A 15,048-nucleotide genomic window follows, 5' to 3' on the forward strand; every position below is an offset into this window, starting at 1 on the left:
GCGTGTATCTAGACACAGCGTCGAAATAAATGTCAAAAAAAATGCAAATGCAACAAATTTGTATGTCAACAAAGAGAAAAAGAAAAAGAAAAGAGAATAAAGGCAACAGGCAAAGGATTAACTTTCTATTCAATAATTCAATGCCTTTCTTAGAAGGTAGAAATTTGATAGTCTTTCTTTATTATTTCCACAATATAATGTGGTTATTTCCACTCTGAAATCCAGCTTACATTTTTGTAGAGTAAAAGATTGTTGATATGTAGATATAAAAATTACCTTTAACTTCATGAGGGTTGAACATTATCTGAAGGAAGGAATAATTTAGTAAAACAATCATTTCCAATTTTGATATCTATGTATTGAATTTAATGGGTTGTGGCATTGTATTATGGTTTATTACACCACAAAAATAATGAAATATAACAAGACACAAGAAATAGTTTCAGAATAAGTTTGATGTATTGTTTATGTTTTATTATATTCAATAAGAGACTAATTTAACTCATAAATTAAACTGAAAAATAAACCACAAGAATATGTAGGTACTTATAAGTTCATTTAGATAGAAGAAATTAAGTAAAAACAGACTACAATTTATTGTAATACATACTACCGTAATAGATAATTATCGAATATCGAATGAAAATAATACTTGAAAAGGTACCTACTTATTTATAAACATACGAAATGGAAAACATTGACAAAAACAACAAAAAAGCTTTAATATAAAAAATATTAAAATTTGTTTGAAGAATATTTAAATGACACAACACTTTACATAATTTCAAAACTTTAAAAACCAGAATCTACATCTACAAGTTGTTTAACAAAACAATATTTTAGGTTAAGAATTGGAAGGAGTAAGAACAGAATGTCAAGAAATTCTTCCCAAATATTTTGTGCGCCTGTGCGAACTTAAAATCCGAAACAAAATCCTCGAACGTCGAGAGCGTACCCCGGGCATGTTCAGGATCTTTTTTCTGTACTGCGCGAACACCGAATTAAAAATCCGGAGGGTGTTCAGAGGGAAAGATTTGGACTCCGCGAACGCCCAATTTTGTAATGCGCAGGCGTTCTCCCTCTGGGTATACCCAGGACGTACTGCGCGATCAAAGCTATACATTTGTCAATCCCCTCCTTTCCACTTTCCCCACCCCTTATTTTTAAATAGGAAATAGGCTCGGAAATAGGGGTCATGTGCTAGTTCATTTGAAAGGTTATTCAATTCTCTATTCAGTTATATTAACATTGACATAATTATTTGTACAGGGTGTCCAAGAAAAATTATTTTGAATTAAATTAATTGACACAAAAAGAAGAATGTATGTTCTTTATTTAACTCAAAACACATTCTATTGCTGACAGAAAACAGAAAAGAATGTTAATTTGATAAATAAACATTATTTGTTGCTTAAATTCAATACTCAACCTACCAAGATGCAGACGGGTGGCAGATTAAACAGATGAAATTAAGCGAAAAGCAACGTTTATTTATCAAAAAAACATTTTTTTCTGTTTTGTGATAGCAGTAGAATGTATTTTGAATTAAATAAATTACATAAATTATTCTTTTTGTGTCAATTAATTTAATTAAAATATTTTTTTCTTGGACACCCTGTATTAATCATTATATTAATGTTTATATTAGTGAATAGCGAATTGAATATCCTTTCAAACACCACCCCTATTCCATATTTAAAAATAAGGGATGGGGAAGTGGAACGGAGGGAGTTGATAAATGACAGATGTATGTACCGTAAAAATGTGTCCCCCTTAACTCAAAAATCGACCTGTGTCGGCATGTCCTTAAAATCTAATAACTACTGCCAACTATCGATGTGGACTGTTATTTCTTTGGCCCACTCTGTATACAAAAACATATTGTATATATGTATTTTATTAACATTAATCAATTAGTTTATCTAAACTAAACTATTAAAACAAATGGGTTCAATTGTTTGACAAGCATTCAGGAAATAATCAAAATGATCATGCAACCTTTTTGCTATATTCAGTAAAAATGTGAGGTTTCAAAAAATTGTTAATAATATGTATATTTCATTAATAAGGATGAAAAAAAAACATAGAATCTTATAAATACCTTAATTTATCTCCTTATCTGCTTTTAAAACGATATAGTGAACATACAACTACCAATACTCACGTACTCACTTGTCTCACTCTCACTTATGACTTTACTCTTACTCTTTACTTTATGAAAAACAACGCCTATAATAATATTATACCCCTATGGAAACAATCAACCAAAGTTAAAAGCTAAGCTAAAATAAAATACATTTTTACATTTACAATAACAACCTGTACAATATTTATATCAAAGTAACGAAGTCGGTGCGCCATCTATGGGTATAGTTGGTAAAATTAAGTAGTTGCAATTTAAAAGGTAATGAGCACGTTGACCGTACCCGTTCTCAGTTTCAGCCAATTACTATTATTTTTATCAAGTTCAATAGCTCACTAACAGATGGACGCATTGGCAGACATTGTTATATTGAATTTACTCATTTACTGGATTATCTAGTTTGTAGTACCTAATTAAATAACATTATGTATTCATGTATTATGTACCTAGTTTATTTATTGAAAAAATATAATTTTGGTGTACACAAGTGGCAATTATTTTCTCCTTTTCTTCTATGGTAGGCGGGAATTTTTGCAGTTACTCGAGCGCGTCAGATTATCACATGGGGAGAAACCTTGTTTAGTCGGTTTGCTAAACTCAAACACAACCGGCTAGTGATTTTAGTAGGTAATTTTTTTGTTTTTGGCTAATTTTGCCAAAGTTGACAAAATTACTAACTATTTAGTAATTTAACTATTTAGTAATTATTATTTTTTTTGCCAATTTTACCAAATTGGCAAAATTACTTACTTACTTTAATCCTCTTTCCATGTTAACCCATTGTCTTCTAGCTCTCTGGTAATATTTCTTTTCCAGGATGTCATTGGTCTGCCTTGTTTTCTTTTTCCAGTTGGTTGGTAATCCAGGGCTTGTTTGGTTATATCATCTTCATTTTTCCTTAATGTGTGTCCAATAAACTTCCATTTGCGTCTGTTTATCGTTTTGGCTATCGGCTCTTGATTAGTTTTTCTCCAAAGTTCCTTGTTACTTATCCGATTTGGCCAATATATTTGCAATATTCGTCTAAGGCATCTATTTACAAATGTTTGAACCTTTTGTATAATCTTTTTCTCTATTTTCCAAGTTTCTGCTGCATATAGCAAAATACTCTTTACATTTGTATTAAATATCCTGATTTTGGTTTTGGTTGTTAATCTATTGGACTCCCATGTTTTCTTCAGCATATAGAACGCATTTTGGGCTTTAGTTATCCTTCCATTAATTTCCTCTTCTATTCCACCGCTAGCGCCAATTATGCTTCCCAGATAGCAAAACTTCTGTACAGTTTCTACTTCTTCTCCTTCAATGAATATACCCATTTCTCTTTCCGTATTTATCTTCATAAGTTTGGTTTTTCTTGTGTTAATCTCTAGTCCTATTTTTCTTGCTTCTTTTGTCACCTTTTCTGTTTTTTTCTGCATATGTTGTCTTTTTTCGGACACCAGACATATATCATCTGCAAAGTCTAGATCTTCAAGCTGACCGAAAGCATTCCATCTAATTCCTGTTTTATTTTTCGTTGCCTTCTTCATGACCCAGTCAATTAAGATCAGAAATATGGTTGGAGATATAATACACCCCTGTCTGACTCCACTGTCTATGTTGATTGGTTCTGTGAGTTTCCCATTGTGCATGATTTGTGCGGTATAGCTTTCATAGAACATTTTGATAATTCTTATATATTTTAATGGAATTCCATATCTCTTTAATATTTCCCACATTTTTTCTCTGTTAATCCGGTCAAAGGCTTGTCTAAAGTCAATGAAATTTATATAGATTTTGCTCTGCCATTCTATTGTTTGTTCTACAATGTTTCTTAATGTGTTAATATGATCTGTGCATGCTTTATTACTTCTGAAGCCCGCTTGGTTTGGTCTTAACAACTGGTCTATAGTTTCTTTCATTCTTTCTAGTATCATCCTTGTCATGACTTTACTCACTGTAGAAAGTAGTGTTATTGCTCTCCAATTGTTGCAATTCGTTTGATCTCCCTTCTTGGGTATCTTTACAATTATACCTTTTTTCCAATCATCAGGTATTCTCTCCTCCTGCCATATTCTGTTTATTAGTACATACAGGATTTCTTCCGATGTTTCTCTATCTGCTTTCAGTAGTTCTGTGGTAATGTTATCTATTCCAGCTGCTTTCCCTCTTTTCAGCTGTTGTATTGCTTTACTTACTTCTTTTTTTGTGAATTCCGATTCGGTGAAGTTTAGTTCTTCCTTTATTTCTTCATTTTCCATTTCGTGTTCTATTGTTCTGTTGGCATATACTTCTCTAAAATGTTCGATCCATCTCTCAACTATTTCCTTTTCATTCTTCAATATTTTCCCGTTCTTGTCTTTTACATGCTCAACGTTCGTTTTTCCGCGCGAGCTTAGTTTTTTCGTCGTTTTATATAGAGTTCCCATGTCGTTGTTTTTTGCTGCTGTTTCTGCTTTTATTAACAGTTCTTCGTTATATTGTCTTTTGTCGTTTCTCGCACTTTTTTTAACTTCTTTATCTTTCTCTCTATATTCTCTCTTCATTTGTTCCCTATCTCTTAGATCATTTTTTAGCATTTTACATTTAAGTAGTTTCCTTTCGTTTATTTTTTCCCACGTGCTTCTCGATAGCCATGGTTTATTACTTCTTTTTTGTATTCCTATCGTTTCTTTTGCTGCTTGTGTATATACATACTTGCATTTATACCACAGCTCTTCTTTCGTGGCATTTTCTGTGTTGTTAGTTTTATTATATAATTCTCTTAACTTGGTCTTATATTCTTCAGTACTTTCATCTCCGTCTTTGAGCCAGTGAACGTTATATCTTTCTCGTTGTTCCATTGGCGTTTTCTTACTTCTGGCTAGTTTGAGTTTGATTTTGGCTCTAATCAACATGTGGTCGGACCCTATTAATTATAATTGGCAAAATTACTTACTAAAATCACTAGCCAGTTTTGTCTGAGTTTAGCGAACCGACTATACCCTGCAAATGTAAGGGGAGTGCGTTAAGGGGGATCCGAAAAAAAATCTATTCTTACAAAAACTCGAAATCGTCAGATTAAGATAAGGTAAGTTACGTACATGCAAAACAGTGTATATTTAAAAAATCTGACGATTTGAGCGGGGCGTAAGGAAATGGGTGTGTCATAAAGTTTGACAAAAAAAAGCGAATACTTGTCGAAATGAACGTCAGATCGAAAAATTAAAAAATAGGGGAACACGGGGAGGAATGGCACCTCTAATTTTGATGCCTTGGCTAGTCAACAAGTTTTTATTGAAAATGAAAACAAACTGCAGAAATTAATTAATCAATTATTCTAAAAAACAATAAATAGAATAAAACTTTAGAAAAAATCAAGATAGTTGACAATTTTACTTGATACGAAAAGTAGTTTACTTTTCCCGTTCCGCCCCGTATGCGGGGCAGAACGGGATTTAATTTTTTAATAGGTTATAATGAACACAGTCATAAGATAAGCATGGAAAAAAGTATAATTAGTGGGAAATAGCTTTTATTAATATTACGCCTAACATAATTTTTAATTTACACATAATTCACAGATAAAACTGATTCATCATCCTCACTATCTATGTCTGCACAAGAATTATGTGCCCAACTGTAGCACGATGAGTATGCTACCCATCCTTCATTGGAAGTTGAATAAAAGTCTTGGCAGTATAAACACTGGGCATCATCTTCAGTGTCACTGGAATCAGAGTCTCTTGTCTTGTCTTTCAGACCTTTATTTAACAACACCCTCTTCTTTTTAGCCACCTTCTCTTTAGTGGCTTTACTTCCGTCTTTACTGAAGCTGACTTTTCTTTTTATTCGCTCTACTTTTTTAGTCGCCTTAGTTTTTGTTTCTTCCTTGGCCTTTTTCAACTCTTCAAAGTATGGCGATAAAGTCAGAATTTCTGTTTTTCCTTTTTTTTTCGAGAAGTTCTTTTCTTATTCTGTTCCACTTTCGGTATCGGTAGAACATGTTGAGGAGAAGCAGTCGGAAATGACGTTAGGTTACTTGTAGCTGAAGGAATTTGAACAGGATCTGGCATCCATGAACACTGAGGAAGAATGGGTAGCTGTTCACCGTTAGATGCTGGTATTTTAGAGTTTGTTCCGATGAGTTCAGTAGTGGCATCATTTTGACTAATTTGTTCCTCCTCAACTACTTCATCTGTCGTTGACAAATCATTGGCATTACTGGGCTCCAAATTATCATATCTTTCTATTTGAATATCAGTTGGTGCAGATGGAAGGAAATCATCTTCAGTAAATGCATTAACATCTAGAGGCCAAATTCCTGTTTTCTTGAAGCCGTTCAGTGCTGTTTTTATTGTAGCTGACTATTTGTTAATGCGAAATTCCGGACTATCCCGCTTTTTCTTGACATATCGAGCCAATGTTGATTTTGGTACACCATATTGAGACGAGGCTTTGTCTAAACTTATATTACCGTCAATTACTGCGGATATTGCCTGTTCCATAGAATCCATAGGCCAACTTTGTCTCTCTGTTTTTCTAACATAGTTCCGCACCATCTGTAACACGAAAACTTGAAGGTAGTTTTTTCTTAAGCAACAAAAGATAAAGCGGGGCGGAATGAGACATGTCTCATTCTGCCCCGAAGTTCGTTATTTTGAATTTCAAAGTTTTGTGAGGTTATATAGCAATATTTTAAAGAACTATGGGGGTTTACAGCAAGCTAAAATGTCTATTTCAATAGTACGTAATGCCGAATAAGCAATAAGAAAAATTTAGTCACTTACCTTCAAATCTGAAATGGACAGAAAATGCAACAAAACAACTGAAATTCACAAATACGTTATAAATACATACCACCTTCGCTTCGCAGTGAACAATGGCGACTTCTACCAGTTACAGAACTACTACTCATCGGAGCGTAGCTTACTACCAAACATCGTAGATGGCAGCATAATACGCACGTCAAAAAATACAAATCTCATTCTGCCCCGTCAGTCCATTCCGCCCCGTATTCCCCTACGTGTGTTCAATATTTTTCAAAAATCTATAGAATTATACCAAACACGACTCCCGATGGAGAGGTTTGGGGGGTAAATTTAAATACGAACCCCGCGATATTTCGCGAAATGAACATCAGATCGAAAAACTGAAAAATAGACGTACACTCAATATTTTTGAAAAATCTATCGAATGACACCAAACACGAACCCCCACGCAGGTGGGGTGGGGAGTTACTTTAAAATATTAAATAGGAGCCCCCATTTTTTATTGCAGATTTGGATTCCTTACGTAAAAATAAGTAACTTTTATTCGAGACATTTTTTCGGAATATGGATAGATGGCGCTATAATCGGAAAAAACGATTGTTGGAAATAGAAAGTTAAATTAAAAAATGAAAAGTATCCCACTTTATGGAAAACTTAACTTTTTTGGTATTAGGACCTACTCTTCACAACCCAATAGTCCACATAACGCTCGAGTAACTGCAAATGTAGCATACTTTCCTCCCCTACTACGTCAAAAATTGAATGCATTCCCGAAATTTGAATAGAACTAAAAACATAGTTTAGGTTTAGGGAGTGCTTTATGATGAAAGAGTCCCTATCATAAATGAAATATTTTGAAAGGATAGAATAGTTGGTTGTACCTACATTTAAAAATATTCGCAGCCATTTCGCGCCAATGTGTTTCAAATGCATTCATTTTTTTCGAATCCTGAGACAACTAATAAGTATTTTTGAAAAATTTAAACGCAGAATGAAAGATTATTACCGAGGGTCGAAAGTCCCTGAAAACTTCTATAATGTTTATTTTAATAAGTTACAGGAGTGAAAAAAAGGGAAAATATAGGGATTTTTAATATCAAATATTTCATTCAAAAGAAACCTTTTGTTTATCCTAAGAGACTTTCGGCCCTCGGTAATAATGTAATCCTTCATGCTGCGTTAAAGGTTTTAAAAAATATTTATTAGTTTTCTAATAATTCGAAAAAAAAATAATGCATTTAAATAGCTTTGGACAAAGATTTTGCGCCTAATACCCCCTTAATTTAATTTGAAATCTAGAACATACCTACTGTTTGTCTTATTATATCGTCTTCTTCTTCTTTTTGTGTAGACATGACTCTGTATGTTTTTTCAGTGCGCCTCCGGTAAGTTGTCATTCCATTGTTTGTCGTGGTCTTCCTATCGGGGAACCATTTCTAGCCGTCCTTACTACTCTATTTCGTCGGCTTACTGCCAAAACCAACTAACTCCACTTTTTAAAGTTTTGGGAAATCTACCATTTATACTTTAATTTGAAATGAAATATCGTCTGAATTTAAATAATGATTTAATAATTGAAAAACATGACAAAATTTTTTTTCAGTTATTAAATAATTTTTCAGGCGATTTTCAATTTCAAATTTCAAATTAAAGTTTAAAAGGTAGATTTTTTTTATTTTATAATGGCTATGGCTTAGCAAATTATCCAGAGTATTTATTTTTTTTAAATGGTATTACAATATTAATTTTTAATTTAATGTCTAAGCCTACTTATAATCTAAATTTACAGGGTGTTATAATATATTAATAAATACATTTTTCAATTTTGTGTGATATGTTTACAATTTTTAATTTTATTATCTAAGCCTATTTAAAATTTAAATTTACAGGACGTTACATATATTCGTAAAGACATTTTAACGTCTGCTTATTTTTTGGAAAAATAATTTCGTTTAAATTGACAGGTAAAAGACAATTTAGATCAATTAATTTTTTTATACATTAATTTAATATTTTGTCTGTACTGTCCACACTCCAATATGAGGTGCTGTAGATCTCCAATTCTACCACAGGCGCAATATGGGTTATCACTGATACCTATGCTGTGTTTGTATGCTGGGGTTAGTGCGTGATTTGATCTAATTCTGTTTATTGTTTTTATAAATAACCTATTCGATTCATATTTAAACCATCTCTCCTTGGAAAAGGTACATTTCTTAAAACTTTAAAAAGTGGATTTAGTTGGTTTTGGCAGTAAGCCGATTTTAACAAATTTTGTTGTCATTCAGCTTATGTGCTCGTTGAATTCTCCTCTTCTGTTTGTACCCAGTTATTAATGTTGTCCATCTTGCATCTCCGTTATATATCTGCACTTCTAGCTTTATCCCATAGTGAGTTACCATCGATTTTCCGAGGCGTTTTCATTTCTGCTGTTTTGTTTCTAGCATTATCTTTTCCTCTCTGTATCAGGTCATGTTTCTACAGCGTAAGTATGTCATTATTGGTCAGATGAGTATCTTGTAAATTCTGCGTTTCAATTATTTTCCGATATTTTTATTTTACCATATTGTTTCATTCAGGCAACGTGCGGCTCTCTTTGCTATATTTACTTGATCTTCCACTTTTGTTTCGAGCTTTCCGTAGCTAGATAGTGTGATGCCTAGATATTTAAACTCCATGACTTTTTCAGTTATTTGACCCTAGAGCTCTAATTTACATCTTAGTAGATTTACTATTATAACCATGCATTTGGTCTTTTTTGGGGAAATTAAAGCATGTTAAATTTTCTAGCGGTCATTATTAAATTGGTGCAGCATACGTTTTCACTTTGAGAGATTAACATTGCGTCCTCTGCATAACAGATTATTTTAAGGTGTTTTTCTCCCATTTTTTATCCTTTTTTAGATCTTACTTTTACCAGAGAACAGCAGTTCTCGCCAGTGGCGCACACCAACATCCCCCTACACGCGACACTATATATACACGAAATTTTCGATTTTCTAAATCTGACGGAATTGAAAATTGTGCCAACTCCCATCTTAAAGTTCAGGAAAAGACACCCATTCATATGTCAACCATCCATTTTGGTCCAAGAGTGTGGATTTTACGGCCCTTCCTATTTAGGGCCTGTTTTTCGTTCTCGTCCCCAAAACTCCAACCTTTGCGGCTTCTAATAGTACTGACTGACCATTACCTTTCCAATGCATGTCTAATTTTGAAAATCGGTTATACCATTCAAAAGTTACCCAGCTCAGAAATATGACTTAATTTCTATTTAAAAAAGGGAAAATGTTTGTGGATATGTACATATGTATGTATGTGGCTGGAAAAGTTAAACCGATCTGATTATTTTTTTCTGGGTTTGAAGAGGGGGTCAGGGCCGATTCAGAACCGGTGTAGTTTGTGACTTTTGACCACCCATAAGCCAGCTATAGGATTTGGTAGGTACAAAACGGCATATTTTTTGGGGGTATATATCTTCAGTTCAAGAAGAGACAGGAGAACCGCCAATACACCAAATCAATAGTGTTGAGTTAAGCTTTCAAATGGTGTCTAAGCCGTCAGGATCAGACATACACACAACTTTGAAAATTCTGGTTTTTCGACAATTACTCAAAATTTCAACCTACGAATTGCACCAATAACTGAGCGTTTGTAGGACTCTAGACGAATTTGACGGTGTATACCTCATGTCCGGAAAAATTCGAATTATTAAGTTATAGGCTTCATAAGTATGATCAGATCTATTTCCCATGGGAAAATCGGTTTTTCAAGCTCAATAATAGCTTTCTGTAATAGCTTCAGTTATCATCCTTGACCTTAGATGCATCAGACACTACTTGTCAATATGTTGTCAATATGTTTCAAACTCATGTTTACTGATCAAAATCGGTTAAGCCGTTTAGAAGTTATTAAGCTACAAAAGTATAATAAAATTAACGATTATTCCCGAAATGATTTATGTAGTTGTAGTTGTTACGACGCTAAATTTGAGCTGGCAACGGGCAATCCGACTTCATTAATCGGCCATCCCAATAATTTTTTTTAATCTATTTCGAATAGAAAAAAGTCTAGTGTACATTCGATGGACACTAGATCATTTGGGAGATAATGCGACAAAGGTGACTATTTATAAATAAAGCTTAACGTGCCATCGAGAAAAATTGCATTCAACTTCATACATTTAATTTATAAAAACAAACTTTGAAAAACTCCTAATACAAGAATAAAAAACCGCTAAACGCCGTAAAAATGAGTGGCGTATACAATATTCCAGCTACAAAAATCTGATATGAATATTACGTGGCGAACATGTATTTTCATTTTGATGCAAAATAAAATTTTAGTTTTATTTTAAAAGATTTTTCCATAATTTTTGCTAAATTTGAAGTAAACGCGCCACAAAAGATTTTAAAAATTCAAACTGTATCAAAGTTACTCTTTTGTGGCGCGTTTTACTTCAAATTTAGCAAATATTATGGAAAAATCTTTTAAAATGAAACTCCAATTTTATTTTGCATCAAAATGAAAATACATTTTCGCGCCACGTAATACATATTCATATCAGATCTTTTGTAGCTGAAATATTGTATGCTCCACTCATTTTTACGGCGTTTAGCGGTTTTTTATTCTTCTTTTTTTTTAATAATCAAGTTTAACAATAGAGGACTCAGGGAATCCCTCTGTCTTATTCCATTGCCAGCTTCAACTGATTCAATTATTCCTAGAGGTACCTCCCTTGCATACAATAAATGGATAACGTCCTTTAATTTGACCCTGTCAAATGCCTTTTTAATGTCTACGAAACATAAGTATGCCGGTTTGCTGTATTCTAATGACTTCTCTTGAACCTGAATCATTATAAATATAGCGTCGGTGCATGCACTTCCCGACCTAAAGGTCGCAGCATATTATCATGCAGGTAGCGAATCCAGCACGTAGCGTTTAGTTTCCGAAAAATAAAAGACTAAGCTTTCAATCTAATAGCACATAAAATAACACCAAAAATATTACTCTACATCCCACCACATTGAAAACAATGGGAACCTTCTCTGGTTATACCTCCGAGGCTTCTACAATTTGCAAGCCATAGCGGATGCTGAGACTAAAGAAGATGAGGAAATTTTACAATTTATAATTCATGTCCCATCTGCTCAGCGCGGTAAAGTTCCAACGAGAATGGTTCCCTTCATACTCCAATCAGAGTAAACATGTTAATCAAAAATGAATAACCATTTTCAATAAACTTGATAAGATACCCTCAGTTAAGGAGAAAATATTAATAATAAAGATGTTTTCTTCAGTCAATAGTGTGCGTACTGTCAGTTAAATAGTAACGTGTCGCCAAACTTGCACACACATACCTAATGTAAAAATACATTATATTTTTTAAAATTTTGGAATCTATTGTAAGCGTAGAGCAATTGTAACTTTTGTTTTTAATATATATTTCAATCCTCTACAAATAGCTTCTCATGACTTTTGATGTAAAATAATTAGGGAACCAGGAATTCAACTGTTTAGATTTTTACATTAAGTTTCCTATGGCCCGTTTTACGATTCACCACTCTGTATATATAGGTACGCCATTATTAGGCGTCAACACCCTTCGGTAGGGATCTATGGAGGAGTATCACCAAGCCGCAAGCCCTTATCACTTGCAGTACCGCTCCTCCATAGGCCGATCAGACGCAAGTTTATTCCAGACCAAGAGGTAGATTCTATTGAATTTTATGCTACGACGTTGGCCTTTAATTAATTTCAAATGACCGGGCTGAGGCTCGAACCACGATCGCAAATCCACTAAGCTTGTCGATCGACTACGTCTCAGCTAACTTGGCCGTCCGATCGACAAATATAATAAATACATATACAGGGTATTAAAAAAATGGCCGTCCGATCGACAAATATAATAAATATACAGTGTATTAAAAAAAATATATGTGACACTTTTATGGATATTCTATCCCATAATGATTTTATCCCCATAATAGATTCGACAATTCGACCAATGTCGCACTAAAAATACACTCTGTATACTCACACCGATAGAAATCTGCTATAAGTCTGCATCTGAAATGTGACCTACTTGATGCCTTTTTCCTTCTCGACTCGACCTGATCTTAATTGCATTCTCCAAGGTATGATTTAATTAATTCCTAATGGATTTGAAGAAATGCATTTTTTCAAAATTTCTCCAGCGTTACCTACTAATAGTGTTCAATTGAGAAGGTAGTTTTCAATCTTTCTTCAAAGGTACATATTCTACATATTATTAAGAATCCCTGCTATCTGCCATTTCTTTTAAATTTCTTATAGAGCTGGAAGTTATGTAAACTTCTCCAAATATTGTTTTCATAGATTGAAGAATGCAGTCTGCGGCTTGAATTAAATCTACATTTATTTCGGAAGTTCGATACTTCATTGACTGTTATTTTTTCGACTTTATCAGGAACATACTACAAAATTAACTTACAATTAGTTACAAACACAACATTCACAATATTCTCACTTCCGAATATTGTCTTTTATTTTGTGAAACTAATTCTATTGGCCAAAAACTTGCTTCTGTGCGAGTGTGCGAAGCGGCACTGATTTTAGTCATTTTGAGTAATTTTTTCTTCCACATGTGACAATGAGGGCAAACTAGTTTTATTATCGTACCAGATGTTAGATGTTTTAGTGCAATCCATGTCACTTAACTTGCAAGTTTTTGTCTTATAATTAATTGACTTTTTGTTTTTGTTGATGCGGCATATTTCGAGAAATGTACCCCATTTTTTTTGTAGTTTTTTCTCTATCCAAGATATTGACATCTTATAAATTAAATGTGTGGCACGTTGTGTTGAAATGGTATGCTAATGCACAAAAATTTTTCTCTGTTTTGCTGTCACGTTTGTGCTGCGTTTTTGTTTTAACCACTGCGACGTTTGTCCAATATAAGGCGCGTTCCAAGTGACATGAAAACCGTCCTTCGTACTGCCCTCGTCATGCGCATTATAAAAAATGCGTTCCAAGCGAACATGAACGATGATTGGTATCGTACACCGTGTTGTTCCAAGCGATCCATGTACCGCTTCGAAATCGGTAACTGAACGGCCCTTTTGATACATGCCTTCAAGCAGAAACTATTTGTACTGACTTGCGCAGTTAGGATTGTTTTCATTTTTACTGGTCACTGCTATGAGATCAGCTGATGATTCAATAATAGAATAATCCACAATTTACGCTATTAGTACCTGTGAATCTTGATTTCCGTTTAAATAATTATTAATTCTTTTTTTTTTTCAAATTAATCTTATAAAAATGGATAATTTATTATTTTCTTTTTTCATAGAAGACAACGATTTAATGTCAGATATCGATCCTGGGGAAGGTTTTGAAGCTGAAGTGATGTTTAATGAACATGTTAAGTCCACTTTACATCAACAATAAATTGAACAAGAAATTGACAAAGTTATTTAAGGTCAAATTTGGCTTATACAAAACACAATTCTACATCCAATTTTGCCGTGAATAAAAAGAAAATTGACAAAATAAAACATATCCAATTGTTCTATTTCATCAAATTATTTCACTTTCTTTTACAAACCATACATTTTGTACTCGTCAAATTTGGTATTGAATAACTTTGTCAATTTCTTATTCAATTTATTGTTGATGTAAAGTGGACATTAGAAATATTAATTTCTAACCATCTAGCAAACTACTATTATAGTGGTACAGTGGTACTCGCACTGAAAATGGCTCAGGCGCAACTCGAACTTGAAATGGTACACGAATTCGTTCCAAGAGGGTTATGTACCGGTAATCGGATCGAGATCGAAAGAAAACCGTTCAAGGGCGATTCTGCGCATTAAAACAGTCCAATCGATTTCGTGGCGGTTCAAGGGATCGTACAAATGTGTCGTCTTGGAACGAACCTATACTGTCCATTACATTATGAGATGTCTCTGATTTAGAAGCTGTGCAGAAGCGGACCAGGGTCTTTCTTCTTTTAACCTTCTGATTATTTTCGAACTACCGAAGCTTAATAAAATATTTGCTAAAAAACTAATAGTGAAATATTACTCATGGTCATTTTTTTTCTTCTTTTAACCTTCTGATTATTTTCGAACTACCGAAGCTTAATAAAATATTTGCTAAAAAACTAATAGTGAAATATTACTCATG

The 15,048-nt window shown here is 33.5% G+C and overlaps 1 protein-coding gene across 1 annotated transcript in view; it reads right to left on the reverse strand.

Moving 5' to 3' along the window:
• The window catches only part of LOC114339025 (probable serine/threonine-protein kinase DDB_G0270146), a 118,734-nt gene extending 116,433 nt beyond the window's left edge, over window positions 1-2,301 (reverse strand). The window contains exon 1 of the mRNA XM_028289654.2: window positions 2,102-2,301. The gene's annotated coding sequence lies outside the window, so the exon portion shown is untranslated. The remainder of the gene's footprint in view (window positions 1-2,101) is intronic.
• Between the last annotated feature and the right edge of the window lie 12,747 nt (window positions 2,302-15,048).

This window comes from Diabrotica virgifera, chromosome 5 (assembly GCF_917563875.1).
Source record: "Diabrotica virgifera virgifera chromosome 5, PGI_DIABVI_V3a".
Taxonomy (NCBI): Eukaryota; Metazoa; Arthropoda; class Insecta; order Coleoptera; family Chrysomelidae; genus Diabrotica; species Diabrotica virgifera.